The following is a 21,929-nucleotide window of genomic DNA, read 5'->3' on the forward strand; positions in this document are numbered from 1 at the left end:
ATAGGGAACCGGATGAAGTAGCATGCACAAAACTTGTGTTTTCAATTAGCAAACCATTTTCATCTCATCTTTTTTTCTCCAATTACCTGTTTTAATGAGTGCAGCCTTCTTGCCACATTCATTATCAGTGAGAAAGTGTCCTTACCTTCAAGCCCACCATGACCTTTTCCTTCCCTTTCTTTTCTTCTCTACCCCTTTCAGACCTTAGCAGCTCTCTTACCTCTCTCCTCTTGCAGTAAATCCCAAATTTGAACAAATCTGAACAAATAGGGACATTTACGGGGACACAAACTACTGACATTCAACACTGACACTCATTTCAGGTGAAAAAGCGATGCAGGTGGGGTCAGACCCTTCTGCACTGCTATTTCAAGTCTTGTGTGTTAAGTTGGATGAGTTTTCTTTTGCTTTAAAGACTCAGTGTCCCTGCTTAGCCCTAAAAATTACTGTCCAAACCTCCTCTCTGCTCTGAGGAAATTGAAAGCTGTGACTAAGGCCGGTCTCCACCAGCGTCTCAAATCATTCTCTAATGAAGAGAACAGGGATCTTGTCCCTTTGTTTTCACACAGGCTTCAGTTCAAAGCTGCTTGCTTGAGGATAGCATTTAATTGACCTCCGTGATGGAGAGTTTCCAGGACAGCTCCTGCCTAGCAACAACTGCCAGGTAGGAAAGCTTTAATAGCTGCTGGGACTTTGGAACAGGAGCAAGCTATTGTGCAGCCATGGTGCTGCTTCCAAGCAGCCCCAAAGAGAGCTGGTAGAGGAGCCTGGTCTCCCTAATGCAACCCTTGGCTGGCTTGTAGGCAGGACCCCATGCATTTTGTCCCACAAGCTGCAAGGATTCAAGCGAGGATAATGCAGTTATCCTTCTGGAGGTGCTGCCGGGGCTCCTCGCCTCCCTGGGTGCAGGCTCTGGGGCTTCCAGCCCTGAGCAGGCAGCATGCAGGTCAGGAGGGCTGGCTGCATTGCCCAAGCACCTTGCAGGCCAGGAGGAGGATGCTTGAAATTTCAGGTGACCCATTTGGTGAACGAGATACTGCTGCTGCTTGGGGAGGGCTCGCTTTGCCCTGAGATGCATCTGAAGTGATCCATCAACCACTGAAAATAATAATAAAAAAAAAGGTACTGGGGATGAAGTCATCAGAGAGAATCGAAGAAAACAGTCAGTGTTTCCATTTATCCCCGTTCCAGGTACAGGTTTGTTTTCTGGACTTGCAAAGAACTGTGTGGCAAAGTCTGTGTAATAATAACAAGGCATTTCCTTCATTTGTCTCCCTGCTCTCAGAAACGTCCTGCTGTTAGTTCTCTGTAGTCCTTAGTTATTCATTTTTGACTGCTTTGGATTTTATACTACATACATGCCTGTGTTTACGTGTGTACATAGCTCCTACACTATCCTGATGGACTTGGCAGTCTGATCTCCTTTCTGCAGTTTCTTCCCCCAAGCTCATTGCTTTTCTTGGTGTCAATCTCCAAACCAGTCATGGAAAAAACAGAAGCAAGTTTTGATCTTTGCTGCCTGAGAGGGAGTCTGCAGCAGCATCATGGACAGAAGTTGGGTTGTTCTCCATTTATACCAGCTGAGAGTTGAATCTGGCTCGCAGTCAGGTTGTTAGGTCCCATGGGATCTTACCCACACTGTTTTTATGCCTATTTCTTAAGGGAAGCAAAGGCGTTTCCCCTAACCAGAAGTTCATCATGTTTGCAGTCACATAGCTACCCCAAACCAAAAACTCCACACACAAATAAAACTCCACAACAAAGGCAGCCAACAAAATTGAGTCTTTTTCTGGTGCCTTGCTGCTCTCTGAGGACGACCAGCCCTATTTTCTTCAGGAAAGGGCACAGAGGATCCAGGGTTTATATCAGCAAGAAGAGGTGGCTGTGAGCAGGGTGGATTTGGGTTCGGGTGATACAGGCTCTGCTCTGGCACGGGCTGCCTGGTCAAAGCAGGGCGAGCTGGTGAGCATCGCTTTCTGCCCTTCTCCATCTGCCAGACGGGATCGTGGCTCTGCCCAGGCACCGCAGGGCAGGAGCCTGCGGGCAGAAGGAGGCTCTCTCATCCTGCGGCTCCTGACATCTGCGCCTACGCTGGTAGCAAAGAGGCCACTGGCGTAGGTGGCTTTTTGATGTGGAGATAGAAACGAGACCCGAACCGAACGGAGACCGCCTGCTTCTTTGTCTTAACAAAAGCAGGCGAACAAAGAGCCAGAGTCTTTTTATTTCTAACAGGTTTGATCTGCGAACACGAATCCTGGTTCTCTGGGGGGTTCGGATTATCACTTCTCATTAACAGTCGTGCTGCTCCTTTGCCTTCCTCTTGCTTCTCTCCTTTCTTCCCCTTCCCCTTCAATTCCCCATTTCTTTTCTTCCATCCTTCAAAGGAAGAGTAACTTTGGTAAAATCCCCGACTTCTTTCACAGGCTGTGACTCTTGCCCCATGTTCACATTTTAACCCAAGTTTCTTCTTCCCATCCCACCTATCACTGGCTGAAATAACCAGTACACATAAACACCCTGAGAAGGACGTACCTAATGGGTAAGGAAAGGAGATTAGGGGAAATCAATAGCCCTGAGGCTCACAGGAAAGCAGGAGCGGGTGCTGCTCCTTTCCTGCAGGTGCTGAGCCGCTGTCCTCTGATCCAGCGACGAGGCTTGCGCGGATGTGATGGTGGCCATACCTCCGTGGCAACCAACATCCACCTCCTGGCCATGTTTTAAATTAGGTTAGGGTGTGCGTTTCCTTCTCGCTTTGCAATCAGCATGGGCAAATGCTTTGTTTATCAAGGCAATCTGAGCGGTACATAATGGAAAGCTCTGGGTCCGTCTGGAGCAATTACAGCAGCGGACGAGGTGCGCTCCAGTAACAGGAAATCCATTCTGCTAAAAGCTTCCTTCAGGATCATTATCTAGAGACCTGCTAACCCCACAATTGTTCCCTCAGCACAAGCACCATCTTCAGGAAATAAAATAAGGACCCCGGTGCTCTGGTGCATGGCCACCCCTCCTGCAGGCAACGCTTCCCTCTCCAGGTGAGGAGATGCAGGCTGAGCGCTTTGCGTGGGGATTCTCTGCTGGTGCACGTCCTTCTTGTGTAAAAGCAGCAGGAAAAGTGTCCAACAGCCTCCTAGATTATTAATTTTTTAACTAAACAGAAGAGTTTTATCTAAATTGATCCCGATTTCCTCTTCTAAAGAGTGAGGCTGATGGCTGCGTATGAATCGATGGGACCAGTTCGTACAAAGTTGGCTTTATACTGTGGTATTTTCATACAGGTATTAAAAAGTGGCTCTCTTTCTTCTCACAGATATTTAGACATCACTTTGTACATGGGCAAGAAATATGTCTGGTGAGATGCTCCAGATGAATTTTCCCTGAGCTCACCAAGTGTTTCCCCTACAGGGTTACACTGGCTCTGGGCTGGTTCGCTCCTGCTCTATCCCGCCTGCCAAGCAGAGCGCTAAAACAATCGATACCTGAATATTATCACAGAAACCTCGCTTGGTTCAGCTGCTTAAGCAAGCACCGAGCCTTTCTTGCCAGAGCTTTGGCACTGACAACAGCCAATGTGAAAATAACAATGAGCCAAAATGTGGGAATGGGCAAGCAGCAGCCAGGCAGTGGGGCTTGCAGAGCAGATAATGAAGAGCCTTACAAGGCCGTGCTGCTGATCAGCCATGATTAATCCCAGGAGACGTGCCAGCCAAATTGCCCCCCCTCGGTATGGCAGTGCTCTGTGAACGGCCAACGGAGGAGGTGGAATCAGAGGGGAAGTGCTTTATCGGGCGGATATTTAGTGGGGAGGGAAAACAAAGGCTGGGCAGGTGAGTAATGTCTGTGGCGAAGTGAAAATCTGCAGAGAATGACTCCCCAAGGGGACAGATGGGGACGAAGCCAGCAGAGAGCTGTGCGGTGATGGGGATGGGGAACCTGGAGTCGAGGAGAGCTCAGCTCCACGCTGCCCTCACTTAAAGCCCTGGCACGGAGCCTGTCGCCTTGGGCGGTGGCTGGCACTAACCACATCAGCTCAGCGGGCTCAAATCATCACATTTTGCACACCTGCATGCCAGGACAGCATCTCCCCACGTGTGGATATGCAATGCAAGCTGTTCCTGCTGCCCTGGGATGCTTGAGAAGGTCTCTAATAAAATAAGTGAAAGCTGCACCACTGGGGTTACTAGGAACACAGACTTTCTCAGAAATACCTTCCCAAAGCCTGTGAGAAGCCCTACCCAACAGGGCGATGCAGAGCAGTCAATGACAGATAAGTGATGGGCAGTCCCTCTCACTGGCTTTGTAAGAATTAGAAGGGTAATGCTTTTCACCTGCCATTAAAAAGTCTACCGGCTCATAATAAAATGTTTGCTTTGGAAAAAATGCCATGTGTTCGAGACATTCCTGCATTTTCTTCTCAAAGGATGCCATGCCCCTAAGCTATAGGCTGAGGGCTTTCTATTTGTTTATTTATTTATTTTCAGGAAGGGAACGATTTCACACCCAAATAGTTTTTGGTGGTATAGTTTGGGGTTTTATTAGATCAGTTGCATTGTTGCTCTATTATTGTATAATAATGGTTTTTACATATATATTTTTTTAGCAACATTAAGCACCTAAATGATTTAAAATCACACTTGAAATTCTCACAACGAACAGGGTAAGTGGAAATAATTATGCTTCAGCTTTTAGGAAGCCAGAACCCTTAGGTTTTGAGGCACTGTTGATGCGACGACATTGCCAGGAGCTTTGTGCCATGGCAAGCTGGGATTTAAGGAGGACTGATACCGTACAAGAGAGATGCTGTCTCTTAAAGGCAGCCTGGGAATGTGGGTGCATGTCTGCCCCACAGAGGCTGCACACAACTGTGAGAGAAACACAGATTTTCAGGGCAAAATGCCCATCAGAGAAAAGCAGCCAGGACTACATCCACCTGCTGCTGGAGCCTAAGAAGAGCTGGCATTAAAGCAGACCATTGTGGTCTGGCTGCAGAGTACAAGGAAAGCAATTTTTATTTCTCATTACATACTTCTTGGTACCGCGAACTGGCTGTAGAAGCTCTTAAATACCTATCAGCAGCACAAAAAGATGTTGTTTATCTGCCGGGGATGCATTAGAGAAAGGAAGATGTGAGAATTTGGAGGGAATAATGACTTTTATATAGCAGAGACCTGCATGCATTATCTGCCCTTGAAGAACTGGAAAAATATGTACAGATAAACAAACCACAGCCTGCTAGCCCTTTGAATTATAAAAACATTCGCTCTGGATGTGCTCTCACATCCTCTGTGTTCATTTGCTTGCAAATATGTGGGAAATCATGGTTTCCGAGTTCAAGTAAACTCGGGAGAGAATTTTCAAAGTCTGCCTTCCTGCCTGTTCAGAAAAATATGCACTGGGTTCGCAGTTATGAACGCTTCTTCTGGATTAATTCAGCCAGAGAACAGAAATGGCATCACTTGATTTATCTGACCAGCCATTAGAAAACAATGTGCATATTAATGAATATGAATAATTACTTACAATTAACATTCCATCTACGGAGTGGTAGGATCATTAAGATGTATCAAATAAACTTAACTAAGGAATAAATTCCAAAGAAATTTGTGATCCTCTGGCAGTTACGTAAATGGGAGAAAAAAACTGCACTAATTGTATAAATTATTCATTTTTAATTATTTGCTCAGCTGCAGCAAGTATGGAGAATGTTGTGTCTCATGGAGGGAAGAATGATGACAAACAAGTGACTTTTGCTTATTGTCTTACAGTGGCAAAGTAAACAAACCTGGGGAACAAACTGGCAACTCTGGGAGCGTTCCCAAGTGCACTGGGGAGACTGCTGGTTCTCCTCTCTGTCTTCTTTTTACCCTTCTGCACGGCACCAGCGAGCCTTTCTAATAGACATGTTTTTCTGAAAACTTGACTGATGAAAATGTTGGTTGGAAGAAGAACTGCACATAACAGAGCCAGCTGTGAGCCACGGAAAGGTCAGATGATAAATGGCAAATACAGTCTCTACAGAAAGTGCATGCATGCATGGCTCCAAATGAAACTCGTAGTAGCCTCGTTAGTCATTCTGATCCTCTGCAAAAGGCAAGCAGAAACACCGTGTGCCTGGGGGATCCAGGAGCGTGCAGAAAAAAGAAATGAGGATCTTTCTGCCCCTCACTGTGCAACCTGCAGCTTTCCACACCTGCTGAGACGCAGATTCTGAGCTCTGTGACCTCTTTTCTGGAGGAGGTGTTGAACTCCTGGGCAGCAGGGCTGGCAGACCGTCCTCCTGCTCTCCCTGCACCGCGTGGAGCAGAGCTGCAAGCCGTTCTCACCGTGCACTGTTCTGTGCCCTCCTGCAGCTCTCCTGGGATGTTTCTCTCGGCAGTGGCTTTGGGATCTGCTTGGATGAAATTTTCAGACAAAAGAAACTTCTGTCAAAAGTGTTGGTTCTGCTGCTTTAGCCTGAGAGAGCTGGAAACATCTTGTCTGGACTTAAAACCACACTGCTCCGTCTCCTTGCTTGTTGCCTTTTTCGGGTCACCTCCAGAGCTTGCCAGCCATCAGCTTGTTCGCCCAGCTCACTGACACACCTGAAAACAGATTTATTTCTTTTTTTGTCTCTGAAAGGTAAACTTTCACTTATATTACTGAGCTGACTCTGAAATCTAGATCCTGAGACTTGATGTCCTGATGCCAAGGACACGTTTTCACTGTGCAGCACCAGCAAGAGAAGCCCAGGAGCTTTCAGACTGCTGGGAATCTTGGCAGGCCCCACACTGACACACCACCCACCCACAATTTCTAGTCCTTGCTCCAAAGCCTGTGAACAGCAGGGCTCTTTGGAGAAAAATGCTCACTGGATTTTTTTACAGGTGTAGCATGCTATAAAGCTAAGAGTTTATTGAATCCACTGAATCGATTTGGCTAGAATTTTCCTCAAATAATTCAGATCCTGGTAGATAGCTGGCATGCCAAATTTCAGCACAAAGAGCACAATAGGCTTGCTGACAATCAAGAACAATTTTAGAGAGGGAAGCATCAGGCAGTATAAAGCAGAGATGCCATTGCCGGCCTATAATGGGTGAACACCATATATCCCATTAAAAGCCATTTATGATTTGAGTTACGGGAACCTCCTGTGGTGTGGAGCTCTTTCCTTGCCTTATCTCCTTCACGCCCAGTTCTCAGGACCATCTGCGTGATTCTTCAGGTGTTCAGCAGGGGCTGTTGCTCAAGAAGCACTGCTCCTCCCTGCAAGAAGCCAGACCCAGCATTAGTTACACTGCCTGTGCAAGACTGGTGCCTTCTGCAGAGGAACATATGAGGAATGGCTGCACGGTACCACTGACACAGAAGGATGCTGGAAGCTGCGACATCTCATGTAGCTCACACACACACACACACACACACACACAAAAAAAAAAAAAAGCCATCTGACAGCACGGAAAAGATTCAAGAATATTTCAGAAAGCAATTAGCATCTGTGGCATGCACATGGAGAATCCTTAGGAACATTCGTCGGGGTTTTCAGCTGATTTTGCATCCCAGCGCTAGACCTAGGAATGTTTTTTTACATTTTCTGCATACTGCCAGGAGGGAGAGGACAGAAAAATAAGACAGCAAAGGTGTCCTACATCCTTATTTGTCCCCACAAACCTGCACCAAAGCCTCTCCTGAATTTATCTGTCCGTACCTGGATGTCCTGGGTGCATAGTGTTCATTACAGAGTGTGTTGTGGCTTAGCCACAGTGGCTTGGCAGGAAGTCGGCTGCAACCTCAGTTTTCAGTGTGTTGCTGAATCAAATGCAGGCATTGAAGTCAATAAGGTTTAGGCAGCTATGTGGGGGATACATGTGAATGACATGCCAGGAGCTGCCCCTACTCACTTGGCTGAATGTGAAATTCGCTGATGTAAAAGCTCGCAGAGGGCTTGTGGCTCTGGCGGGGAAGGGATTTGTGCCTGATCCCTCTGCAGCGGTGACATTTACGTTCAGCTGGCTCTACCTGTGCACAGCGGCAGGGATATCTGACAGCACAAAGGAAAAAGTCAAATGAAACCAAGCAGATAAAAGAACACAACTTCAAGCATCCACCAAGCGATTATGCTATGTCCTACTACAGAATTAAATGGAGATGTTCTGCACCCACTTGTCTCAAAATATTTCTCTCAGATGGATGATGTGAATTTGTGTTTTGGTAAATACGGAACGACAGCCAGCTGATTTTTATAATTATTTGTTGGTACAGATGCCGTGTCCTAGAAAACATGGTCTCTCTCCTCCTGCCTTACGTGCAGCTCTGTCAGGAGGAAGGCGGCAGGCTCAGCCTGCAAAGGCTCATTTGAGAGGGCTCGATGCCCTCTGCTGAGCTTGACTGCACAAACAGGGATCAGGAAAGAAAAAGATGTTGAGCCTCTTCAGGATCTTACATTTCCTGCCTGCACCAGCACCTTTTCCTTGTCCACTGAATTGCGTATTTGTAAAGTTATTTTTTCCCTAGCCTGTATCCTTCCTACATTTGGGATTCGAGATCTCTTTCTGGTATAAAAGGAGTGTTTTCTGAAGTCCAGCTCTAAAATCCCAGGGCTCCTAGGAGAGCAGTTGTCTTTACTGGAAACATAACTTGCTCCTGGAAAAGCCAATTAAGTATGGATTTGCAGATCCCACGGCATTTTTATAATCGCCATAGGAAATGTGTGGCAAATGTCTTCTGAGAAGTGCTGATTTTTGTGCTGCTCACCTGAATTTTGCTCTTTAGTGCACAAGCCTGGGGATTTGCTAATGTATTTGCCTCTGTGGCAGGAGTGCAGCAGGAAGCATTGCTAAGTTAGTACCTGAAATAGCAGCAGATGATCTGCGGACACAAAAATAGAGCTAGACCTTGCCCCCAGGGGCTTACGTTCTCGGTACTAACAGGTTCTACAGAAAGTTTCCCCTCCTGTTTTCTGCTGACACATGCCATTTCAGCAGCCAGGGTGTCTGTCTTCAGAGGCACTCCCAAAACCTGGCTCCTCTCCCCAGAGGACAGAGCAACCTCTTCTCCAGCTGGTTTGGAAAACAAGAAGCCTGTGACTTCAGCCGACAGCAAAATCTGAGCACTCCCCTAGTTCTGAATGAATTTAATCTTCCCAGCACTGATGAAACAAGTATAACCATTTTCCCTTGTCAAGCCTCAGGAGCCTGAGGTGCAGAGTGGCTGAAACCACATCAGGTACGACGGGGTGCAGCTGTGAACCAGCAGGATGGAGAGCACCAAAAAAAACCAGCACAAAACCCAGCACAGCCCAGTAAGCAGAGCTCTCTGCCCAGTGAGGTGCAAGGCAAGTGAAGGGTGGATGTCTGATTTCCTACAGAGCTGCCTGCTGCACTACCATTCCTGATGTGGCTTTTTAACACCATGCTGTGTTCCTACAGATCCGAATTAGGATGCTGCACCTACGTGCCACGGATTTCTGGAAAGCTGAAGTCAAATCCAGAGGAAAGCTGCTCACTTTAGTCCCATAGTTTGCCATGGAGCTGCTTGGACAGAAGCCACTTCTGTGGAGTTACTTGGACAGGAGCCCCCTCCACAGAGCTACTTGGACAACCGAAGTGTAAGAGAAATGCAGTCAGAGCGTCACGTCCAGCTCGCCGGGGCTTTGGTGAGAACGGGATCCAACCGCAAACTTTTCTGTTAAAACAAAAACCAGCAACACTTCGCATTATCCTGTTGGGGAAAATCTCACTCTTTTGATGCATTCTGTATAACCTAAAATAGCTTCAGCATATGCTCACTTCTGACTCGTTAAGCATTTCCAGGCAGTCTTAGCAGTTTTACCTGGGGAATAAGAACTTTAGCTGCAGTTTCCCGGACAACCTGCTGTAATTGCTCCTGGATTATACAGTGCCACAAAATCCCATCAAAGCCCACAAGCAGCTGTAATCACTGACCCTGTCCTTTCTTTCCGTGCCCACGTGTGATAGCAAATATTTTGCCAGAACGGGATGGGATATGAGTGGCAGTAGCAAATCCTGGTGTGCAGCCCCTCTTCTTGGGAGCTTTATGAAGTCAGTGTCAGGCACACTCGGTGTCTGCGAACTGGGTCATTTCAGTAGCTACCACAGCCTGTTTTCAAAGGCAGAGCACAATGCAGCAGGCACCTGATTCACTTCCCCAAACAAAGCCACCGAACCTCATGAAGGCAAGGGTATGCTGGACAACATGTGCAACTCAAGGAGGAAACTTGAATGCCTCCATCTCTTTCAAAATTTACTGTTTTAATCAGAATAGCTGATAGTACAGTCACATCACTAATAGTCCCCGTGTCTAAAGGACCTCTTAAACACTTGTCACGCTGAGAGCTAGAAGAGGTGCTAGAAGAGGTCTCTCCGTGGAGTCCATTACGTGACTCAGGCTGTCTCTGCAGGAGCTGAGTACACTTAGAGGCACACATGCCATTTGGTAGTACTGCCCTATGCCACAAGCTGTGCACCACGCACGCTATTTATATCTTTTGTTATCAGTGCTTGAGCATCTGTACCAGAGCTGTCTGTGCAAACTGACAAATGCCGATGTGTGCAATAAATAGCCCATCCTGAAGCAGCGAGGGAAGTTCCTTCTGTTTAGCTGGTTTGCTGTGATTTCACTTGGAGAAAGATAAAGATGCTGGAATACGGCTCCTCCCTGACAAAAACTTGGGTTTCTTCCCAGAGGCTCGGAAACGGCCAAGCCTCGAGACTCTCCCTGCTGCCTGCACTGCCTGTGCGATGCGTGATGAGTGCTCATCTTCCTAACGAGCAGGTGACACCTTCCCAGCCACTGTGCCTCATGCTGTAAGGCAACACATCATACACTAAGCCACCATTTGCCCTGACCACTGTGCAGAAGCCCGTGGGTACGTAGCAGCTGAATACCCACCCTCTCTTGCTGGTACGTTTTCTTCTTCCTCTGCATTTTGCACAGCACAAAATGGAAGGGGGGCAGGCAGTCCCTCGTGAAGTTTTGCATCTATTTCTTTTCCTGAGTAAACTCCCTTTAAAATATAAGCACGAAGACAACAATAAGTAAAAGGCAAAGACAAACGGAACACACTGGAGGCAGCAATTTATCTCCCGCGCTACTGTAACAACACCACATTATTCACACCCAGTTTCACAGGGAAATTGCAAGCTATCTGTTTACTGAAGCGTGCTTGGGGATAAATCCTGCTCATCTCCAATAAATGAATGAGCGGCCCTCCTTGGAACGAGTAGTTTGACCAGGGGCAGAAATGCCAAGCAGTCCACCCTGCCCCTCATCCAGCCCCACTCGTGAAGCAAGGGATGAAAGACTGCAGGATAAGACCTTTCACACATAACTTGCAAGCTTTAAGGTATGCACGATTGTCTCATAACCACGGTGTAATTCAGAATTTCCTAATGGTGATATGATGAAAAGAAAACACAACAACATCCTGACTAACTGACTGAAGGGTAATCTGAGTCAGCTCAAGGGTTGTTTCTTTTGGGGGCCTGAAATCATCAAACCAAGTGTAACAAATGTTTCTGCGCTCACTGCCTCATGTACCTGCCAAGCCAAATCAGAGATATCATCAGGAGCATTTTAAAAGCTTTGGCGAGATAAAACTTTCTTTAAGCTATTCGGGTGCTTTGTGGGTGCGTTTTCAGGTGACGAGCCTTGGATCAAAGCCTTGCATTCAGGCATTGCTGACTTACACTTGAAAACTAATCAAAACCTGTATCTGAGCGCTGCAAGCAGTCTCTGTGTGCACTACAATTCATCTAACCACCATGAATAACTTAGAAATAATTAAGCTTTTGACCAAAATTATATGCTGCGTGACTTCAGTCTATGGAAGACTAATTTGTTGACTCCATAGCATTGCGTGCATCGTTATTATAGCTGTGCCTAATCCTTTCCTCCATTTTTTTTTATGATCAATAATGCATATATTGTGACAGATCACGCAGAGCTGCACTCCTTATTTAGCATCATACAAATCCCTGTTAAACCCTGTAATAGAGTAATTCCCAAAGACAGCACACAGGTGTTTAACAGCTGCAGCACAGATACTCTGCAGCTCAAGGAACTCTTATTTCAGGAACGGCCTTATACAAATGTTTAATGGAATTTAAGCACATGCAAATAATTGTATTTTACTGTGGGAAATTGTGTCCTATCCCGTGGAGATGGACTTAATCACGTGCCCGGAGGTTTGAGTGAACTAGAGCTGGTGTCAGGAAGACACTGATCATGCTGATTACGAAATTATCTAAGCACAAACATAAATTTATAAGAAGGGCCCTGACTATAGTGGCATGCTCTGGATGTCTACAACACACCTTATGCCTGCTCCTGTCCCTTGCTCCTCTCGTGTCCTTTGGGTGTCCCTCCCCGGGGGATGACTTGCCCGTGCTGGCCATGGCTCTGGAGCATTGCTTTCATCTCCTAGTGGGGTTAGGTTTCAAGCAGTTTTTTTTCCATCTTCTCAACAGCATTGCTATGCTTGGGGCAGCTGGATGGCTGTCACACAGCTGGCCGAAAGCTGCTTTGCTTTATGCAAGGAAAACAAATGCCATCTCCTCCAGCAGCTGTGTTTCAAGCACAACAAATTGCATCTTGATCACTTGCTTTCAGGCTGCCTCTGCTCTTCTATCACCTGAACAAGGACATCTGCATTAGATACGTGCCCCATCACTTCAGGATCTGCTGGGTTTGCTTTGCTGGGTAGAGTCAGAGTAGAAACAAGCAGCCTCGAGTGAACCTTCTCTCATTAGGACAAACCATTTCAAGTGTCTCACTGTGAGGTTACTGGAATGGTTCCTCAGCAAAGTTTTCCAAAAGCTGACTATGGGAGTCTGTGCCCATGTCCTGTACGTGGCTGTTATTTTAACAATTTTGTGATAGATTAAAAAAGTAAGAAATGGAGTCTCTCATTAGCAGCAGGTAGGAACGATACTGGCTTTTCTGACACATTCATTTAGCCATGGTATACATGGTGAATGTGGGAATAAGGAAGCTGATGTGGGAGATTTGCTCCTCAAAAACTTTTTATTTATTTATTTATTTATTTATTTATTTATTTATTTATTTATTTATTCCTGTACTTTCACTGATAGCATTTCAATTTTTTTTTTTTTTTTTTTTTTTTGTTTTTGTTTTGTTTTTTTTTTGTTTTTTTTTTTTTTGAGTTGCTTTCCATAATTACTATGGCATTTCCATGGAAAGGATATGATTCTTATAAACAAAAGAGAGAAATATTTTTGACTAACCTCCTCATGTATTTCCTTTTCATTTTATCCCACTATGTATCTCTTCCCTGGCTTCCCTCGCTAAATTCACATTTTCAAGATGATAACTCCTAACTCTTCCTCAGAAACATATCAACATTACTGCAGTCAACTGGTCAGGAAACATCACCACTGACCAACCATACATGGCCCATGTGAAACGGCTTCTACAAGGCACTTCAAGTCTCATGGAAGATGAATACTGTAAAAATGACAAATAAAGTTCTTCACGATTAAACCCTCTGACTTTCTACGCTATTTCCAGCTATAGAAGGGCACTGTGCATTAAGCTAGTGAGAGATGAATAACAGATTAGCTGTTGTTGAGGGAACTGCATTGCATGTGGGCACATTTTTCCCATTGATGCAATTATTTCACAATTCCTGTGAAGCTTGAGCTCCAGTCCATAAACTTGCTGTGCTGGGTCTGGCTGGGATGGAGTTAATTTTCCCTGCAGCAGCCCGTACTGAGCTGTGCTGTGCACTTGTAGCTAGAACAGCAGGGGTATCACACCAGTGTTGTGTCTACTGCTGAGCCCTGCTGGCACAGCATCAGGACTCCCTCCAGACCCCCCCAGAGCCAGCAGGGGGTGGGCAAGAGGTGGGGAGGGGACATCACCAGGGCAGCCAAACCAACCAAAGGGATATTCCATTCAACATGATGTCACACTCAGCAATAAAAGGTGGAAAAAGGAAGGAGAAGGAAGGGGTGGGATCTCATTGTGAAAGCATCTGTCTTCCCGAACAACTGCTACATGCGTTGAGGCCCTGCTGCAGGGACATGGTCAAACATCACTCGTGGATGGGAAGTACAGAGTAATTTCTTTCCTCTCTCTGTGTGCTTCCACACGGCCTTTGCTTTTTTTTTTTTTTTTTTCTTTTTTCTCCTCTTCCTTTCCCCTTTAGTTAAATTATTTAATTTTCCCTTAGTACTAGTTTTCCCTTAATAATTATTTCCACTGTAACTAAACTGTTCTTATCTCAACCCATAAGTTGCTTTTTTTCTTTCTTCTTCCTCTCCTCTTCTGAGGAGGGGAAGTGAGAGAGCAGTTCTGGTGGAGTTCAGCTGCCTAACAAGGTAAAACCACCACAACCCTTTCGGCACACAACGTGGGGCACGAAGGGTTGAGATAACAATAAAATTGATTAAAACATTTACAACTAACACCCTTACTTGCTAGTCACCATGTTCGATTTGCTATTAATATTGTCCTGTGTGATCCTGTTTTATGTAATCCGTGCCATGCTCTCCCTTCTCCGCCATATTCGATTAGAGAATGTGCTAAAATCTGTGCTTGCATTTTTTGGTTTGCTGTGCTGTCAAACACTGGCCTTGAGTCTAATCTCGTGTTTAGTCCCTGCACTGTTATCAATTGAGTCTCTTGGAAATTATCTTTTAGAGGAAATTCAGAATTACACTGCCTTCCTTTCCTCCTCTGGATGTCAGTTTATGAATAATATCAGGAACGGTACCTCCTCCTTCTTTCCCTGTTGGTTAATTACAGCAGCTTTTGAGTACTTTGAGTACCCATGGGTAACCAGCATACTCCTATTGCTAACTCTGTATGATGTGCTTTTTCTTCTCTCTCAAGTTAAACAATTAGTTAAGGATACCACCCAGGAATGCGTCCTGAGACAGTGTGGTGGTGGGTGGCAAGGTGTGTGGGAGGATATGGGCAGATACCTGTCACGGTTGTCTCCCCCGATGGCTTTGAACTTCACCCCTGAACAAGTGAGAGATCCTAAGAAACTGCTAGAATGTTTGAAAGCCGTATGCCCTGACCCTGGCAATGCCGGAGAACGACAGCTTGCAGCACTCTGCTGGGGCCTGGCCTACGCCTATCAAACGGTACTTAACACTGCCCAGCACCCTCAGGGGGAGGAGGAGGACTCCGAATCTGATGACGAGACAGCACACACTGTGTCTGACCCAGAGGACCAACCATCTACAGTATCAGACACCCCCACAGCCAAGACAAAACAATGGCAGGGGAAGTCAGCTCGGACAAAAACCATATATGAATCAGAAACCACCCGACCCCTATCCCCGAGTGAGTTGCGATACATACGAAAGGATTTCAGTCGTCACCCCGGTGAGCACATCCTCACCTGGCTGCTTCGATGCTGGGACACTGGGGCCAATATGCAGAAACTACAAGGCAAGGAAGCCAAGCAGCTGGGGTCCTTCTCTGGAGAAAGGCTCATTGACAGAATAATTGGGAGAGAGGCTCGGGTTCTCAGCCTCTGGAGGCGACTCCTGACAGCTGTTAAAGAAAGGTATCCCCGCAAGGAAGATACTGTATATCAACTAGGCAAGTGGACCACCATGGAGAAAGGTCTACAGCAACTGAGGGAACTAGCTGTGCTGGAGATGGTTTGTAGTGATTTAGACAACGCCCAGACACCTGAAGATCCTGATGATGTCCAGTGCACGCCGTTCATGTGGTGCAGGTTTGTGTGGGGTGCACCATCATCACATGCCAGCGCGCTGGCAGCAATGAGTTGGAAAGGTGGTATGGGATCAACAGTGTATGCTGTGTCCAGACAGCTTCAGCAATATGAAGATAATCTCTTTGCCCCAGTACGGGCCTTAACCGCGGCTGTAGAGAAACTGTCCCAAAATGTCCACCGCTTTGAAGAATGTACATCCTCCTCCTCAGCCAGAGGGAGAAATATTTCAGCAATGCAGAATCGGTGTTTTCCTGCTCGAAGGAGAGAGTACCCGAGACGCACACCACGTGGCACCTTGTGGTTTTACCTGCATGAGCATGAGGAAGATATGAGGAACTGGGGTGGTGAACCTACCTCGACCCTGGCAGCTCAAGTACATGAACTGCAAGGAAACACGGCAGCAAAAAGGGTGTCTCGTAGGAGAACTGCTGCTCTGGTTTCTGTTGGGCAGTCCCCCAGAGGGAGTAGAAGGGCTGATGCTACTCTTGACCCTGATGGATGGACCTCCGCTTCACATCGGGAAGAATTAAATGACAGATACTTCTACTAGGACTAGAGGGGCCCTGCCTCTGGCCAGGCAGAGGAAAGGGACAACCGGATTTATGGGACTGTGTGGATCTGATGGCCTGGCACATCGGAACCACAGGAATATAATGCTCTATTGGATACCGGCAAAGAGTGTACCCTAATGCCATCAGGCTACCAAGGGGCAGAACTCATCTGTATATCTGGAGTGACATGGAGTTCCCAACAGCTAATTGTATTGGAGGCCAAAGTGAGCACAACTGGGAAGGAGTGGCAAAAGCACCGTACATCCTTGGCATAGACTGCCTCAGGAGAGGGTACTTCAAGGACCCAAAAGGGTACCTGTGGACTTTTGGTATAGCTGCCTTGAGCACAGAGAAGATTAAGCAGCTGTCTACTCTGCTTCGACCCTCAGAAGACCCCTCTGATGTAGGATTGCTGAGGGACCTGCACAGGAAATCCAGTTCTTGGGGGTAAAATGGCAGGATGGAAGCCACCACATTTCAATGGATGTGATCAACAAAATAACTGCTATGTCTCTACCAACTAGCAAGAAGGAAACACAAGCTTTCCTAGGCCTGGTGGGATTCTGGAGAATGCATGTGGCAGGCTATAATCAGCTTGTGAGTCCTCTGTGTCAAGTGACTCGAAAGAGGAACTATTTCATGTGGGGCCCCGAGCAACAACAGGCCTTTGAAGAAATCAAACAAGAAATAGCTCATGCAGTAGTCCTAGGGCCTGTCCGTACCAGACCAGCTGTGCAAATCATACTTTACACTGCAGCTGGGGAGCATGGCCTCACCTGGAGCCTCTGGCAGAAAACCCCAGGAGAAACTCGTGGTCGACCTCTGGGGTTCTGGAGCCAGGGTTATCAAGGATCAGAAGCCAATTACACCCCAACTGAAAAGGAAATACTGACAGTGTATGAGGGGGTTTGAGCCTTTTCAGAAGTTGTTGGTACAGAAGCACAGCTCCTCTTGGCACCACGGCTATCTGTGTCACTCTTTGTTCAAAGGGAAAATCCCCACTACACACCATGCAGCTGACGCTACGTGGAATAAGTGGGTAGCGAAAAGAGAAACCTAACTGCCCAGGAATCCTGGAAGAGATTGTGGACTGGCCAGAAGGCAGAGATTTCAGAATATTGACAAAAGAGGTAACTCATGCTGAAAAGGCACCATCATATAATGAGTTGCCAGAAAACAGAAAGCAGTATGTGTTGTTCACTGGCGGATCCTGCCGTGTGGTAGGGAGCCATCGGAAATGGAAAGCTGCTGTGTGGAGTCCCACACGACGAGCTGTGGAGGCCATGGAAGGGGAAGGTGAGGCAAGTCAGTATGCAGAAGTGAAAGCCATCCGACTGACCCTAGAAATTGCCGAAAGATAAAAATGGCCAGTACTGTATCTTTACACTGATTCGTGGATGGTGGCAAATGCTCTGTGAGGGTGGCTACAGCAATGGAAACATAACAACTGGCAGCACAGAGGGAAACCTATCTGGGCTGCTGCATTGTGGCAAGATACTGCTGCCCGGGTAGGAAACCTGGCTGTAAAGGTGCATCATGTAAGTGCTCACGTGCCCTAGGGTCACACCACTGAAGAACATCAGAATAATGAAGAGCTAGACCAAGCTTCGAAAACTGAAGCGGCTCGGGTACAACTGGACTGGGGACGTAAGGGTGAGCTTCACACACCATCATGGGCCTGGAAAGGCACGTGCTGTGGCATCAGGGTACACCAGAAAGAATTGAGTCCGACAATGAGAGTCACTTCCAAAACAAACTTGCCACCTCCTGGGCCAAGAGCCATGGTATTGTGTTGGTGTATCCCATCTCCTATCACCCACAGGCCTCTGGGCAAGTTGAGAGGTACAAGGTTAAAGACCATGTTAGGAGCATTGGGTGCTGGGACATGGAAACAATGGGACATAAATCTACCAGAGACCACTTGGCTAGTTAACACCAGAGGGTCTGACAGCCGTGCTGGTCCTGCTGAAACAAAACCCCTACACACTGTGAGAGGAGCCAAAGTCCCTTTTGTGCCTGTAGGGAAGTAGTTGGGGAAGGTGGTGTGGGTTGCTTCTGCCTTGGGAAAAGGCAAACCCACTCGTGGGATTGTCTTCGCCCAAGGACTGGGGTACACCTGGTGGGTCATGCAAAAGGATGGGGATATCAGGTATATGCCTCAATGAGATTTAACCTCGGGAGAAAACTAATCTGTAATCTAAGTTATGTGTTGTAGGAAGACACTGCAGGATCGATGACAAGTCAACTTCACAAGGAACCTGGCAAGTGCAGCAATGACTCAAGCTAAGCTGGTTCTGGCATCCAGAAATCCAACTCCACTTGCCATGAGTGACCACTTTGACAGATGAAGAATAGATCATCAACAGTTCTTATGAACATTTTGGGGAGAGGCCTATGGATTGAGAAGAAGTACCTATCTATAAATCTGTTAAAGGACAGGGAACAATGGTGATGAGAATACTTATATATTAAATCACATGGGATAGAGTATGACACAAATCTTATGGAATGAGGGGTGGAGGTTGTGCTGGCTCTGGCTGGGATGGAGTTGGATGGGTCTGGCTGGGATGGAAAAAGGAAGAAGGGAGGGGTGGGCTCTCATGAAAGCATCTGTCTTCCCAAACAACTGCTACGTGTGTCAAGGCCCTGCTTCTAGGATGTGGTTAAGCATTGTTCATGGATGGGAAGTACAGAGTAATTTCTTTCCTCTCTTTGTGTGCTTTCACACAGCCTTTTTTTTTTCCCTCTTTCTTTTCCCTTTAGTTAAACTATGTAATTTTCTCTTAATAATAATTTTCCCTTAATAATTATTTTCCCTGTAATTAAATTTTCCTTATCTCAACCTGTGATTTTTTTTTTTGTCTTATTCCTCTCCTCTTCTGAGGAGGGGGAGTGAGAGGTTGTTGTGGAGTTCAGCTGCCTAACAAGATAAAACCACCACGCTTGCATACCACATTAAGCTGTTCCAGTAAGACTGGCCTCACAGCTGATCCAGCTGACTTTTGTTCTTTTCTGAGGAAGTGAGTTTAGAAAAGGGAGGAGGATTGCAAAATGACATGCACTGCTCTTGTTCCCAGTCTAAGCTGTGAGCTAGAGCTGCCTGCAGGATGGTAAGCCCATTTCACAGAGACTTTCACATTTAGGAAAGCTGTTTTTAATCTGCATGAGAACCAAATCAGGGTTCTTCAATATGCAAGCATATCCAAAAAGAGAAGAGAAACAGAGATGTCTTGAGCACAAAAAATGAAGACGGGGCAACCTCAAACTCTTTGTCTTCACTAAAAATCTTAGGGAATTGTTCTCCAGCTGCATCAGCCAAAATAGACACGTGGTCAAACTGTCAGTATCACAAGAGTATTCACGTTCTCAAGAAAACACTAAAGCAACAGTAAAACAAAAAACACTAAAGCAACAGTAACTATTTCAAAGGAAATTTTGGTAAAAAGATGTGTAAATGAAGAGGGTCCTCACTCTTCTTCCTGCTTTCCTTCTTTCTTAATTAAAAAAAAAAAAAAGGCATAGCAATTAAAGTAATAGCAAAGCTGATAGTTTAATGCTTTGCGGATCAACTCTGTTCAGCTAGAGTGACAATTCTTTGCCCTTGGTCCTTTCTCTTTGCATACAGAAGGAGAGAAGTCAGATACCAGTCAGGGAACCTATTTAACAGCACCCACATTCAGAGTATGCTTTCTTACCTCCTGGATGGTAAAGAATCATCACAGAAAGCAGTACACCTCCATTTACACTGACTAAGAGTCAGGGTATTTTGGGGTAGGCACTTGCTTAGGTGCTTGTTTCCTTTAACCCTATGACTCCTTCCCTTAGTTGACACTGCAGCCACCAGGACTTCAACCAATATAAGGAAGAGCATTAGCTGTACAAGCTGTAATGAAATCAATGGAAAAACGGAAAATGCCCTCACTTCGTGGTGTTGTGTGATTATTGTTTTTTTTTTCCATAGAGTTATGTTTATGGACAGCCTGTTTTTTGACCTGAAGTGGGCATCTCTGCGTGCTCTCCCATGACAGATATTTTAAGCATCTTAATCTAAGTATTTACACTGTTTATGACAAAGCAGACATACAAATCCCTTAGAAAGCAGCCCTCATATCCATCTGGTCCATCTCTACACTGGCCTCTGCACCCTATGGAGCAGCATTGGCTCTCTCGTCGTGCTGGGGCAGTGATGAGGATGGTCTGTCCCTCAGTTTGTCATCTCTAAACCAGTGGGAACTCTGTTTGGCTGGCTCACAGAGGTGTTGTCAGGCTGGCTAGCTGTGTTTATAGGGCTTACAATCATACGACGTGCTTGTCTGGGAGTGCTTGAGACCAGAGGAGTGAGTGAGGAGCACACAGGAACAGCGAGACTGAGGGTGAATCCCAGTTCTGTCTTCCCACGTTAGACTTACAAATGGCAGAAGAGTGCTAAGAGCTACAATGAACATAAACCATATCCATTTTAGGAAGTCTGCCATGCTTTTTCCATGTTTTTATCGGGGGGAAAAAAAAAAAAAAAAAGAAAAAGAAGTTGTAAGGTAACATAAAGTTGGCATATGAATTACCTTCAGTAAGTACTGACATTTATAAAGCTCTGAAATGCTGAAATGTAATGAAGTGGTGGGATACAACTAATTAAACTAAAATCTTTGAGCTGGCCAGAAGTCTTACTTATCCAGCAGCTGAAAGTTAAAGCTCTAGCCCTTCCCTATTTCCTTACGTTAATGAAATGGCATCAGAGCTGATTTAAGGCAAACAAATCGCTCTCCTCCTCCCCATATGGCTGTAAAACTCCTACCCATTCATTTCAGCACTGTTGTATAACCACTTAATTACTTCCTTATTAACAGCATCGATTTCTAAGACCACTCATCCAAGTCTGTGGGCAACACCAAGCTGTGTGGTGTGGTCGATACACTGGGCTGCCATCCAGAGGGACCTGGGCAGGCTTGAGAGGTGGCCCTGTGCAAACCTCACGAGGTTCAACAAGGCTGAGTGAAGGGTCCTGCACATGGATCGGGGCAATCCCAGGGATTAATAGAGGCTGGGTGGAGAACAGATTGAGAGCAGCCCTGAGAGGAAGGGCTTGGGGGTGTTTGTTGATGAGAAGCTCAATGTGAGGCAGCAATGTGTGCTTGCAGCCCAGAAAGCCAACCGTGTCCTGGGCTGCATCAAAAGAAGAAAGGTGTGGACCTGTTGGAGTGAGTCCAGAGGAGGGTATGAGGCTATGAGGATGCCCAGAGGGCTGGAGCTCGTCTCCTATATATACAAGGTGAGGGAGTTGGGGTTGTTCAGCCTGGAGAAAGCTCCAGGGATACCTTAGAGCAGCCTTCCAGTATCTTAAGGGGGGCTGCAGGACAGCTGGGGAAGGACTCTTTGTCAGGGAGTGTAGTGATAGGATGAGGGGTAGTGGCTTTAAACTAAAATAAGGTAGATTTCGATTCGATATCAGGAAGAAATCCTTTATTGCACGGGTGCTGAGGCACTGGGTTGCCACAGAAGCCGTGGACGCCCCATCCCTGGAGGTGCCCGCGGCCAGGCTGGACGGGGCTTTGGGCGACCCGCTCTGGTGGGAGGCGTCCGGGGCGGAGGTCGCTCGGTGGGTCCGCCCGCCCCCTCTCCTTCTCCTCCGGCTCTGTGGCTCCACAACCGGCCCCGGCGGCTCCCGGGGAGGC

This window comes from Aythya fuligula, chromosome 2 (genome assembly GCF_009819795.1).
Source record: "Aythya fuligula isolate bAytFul2 chromosome 2, bAytFul2.pri, whole genome shotgun sequence".
In the NCBI taxonomy this organism is placed as follows: Eukaryota; Metazoa; Chordata; class Aves; order Anseriformes; family Anatidae; genus Aythya; species Aythya fuligula.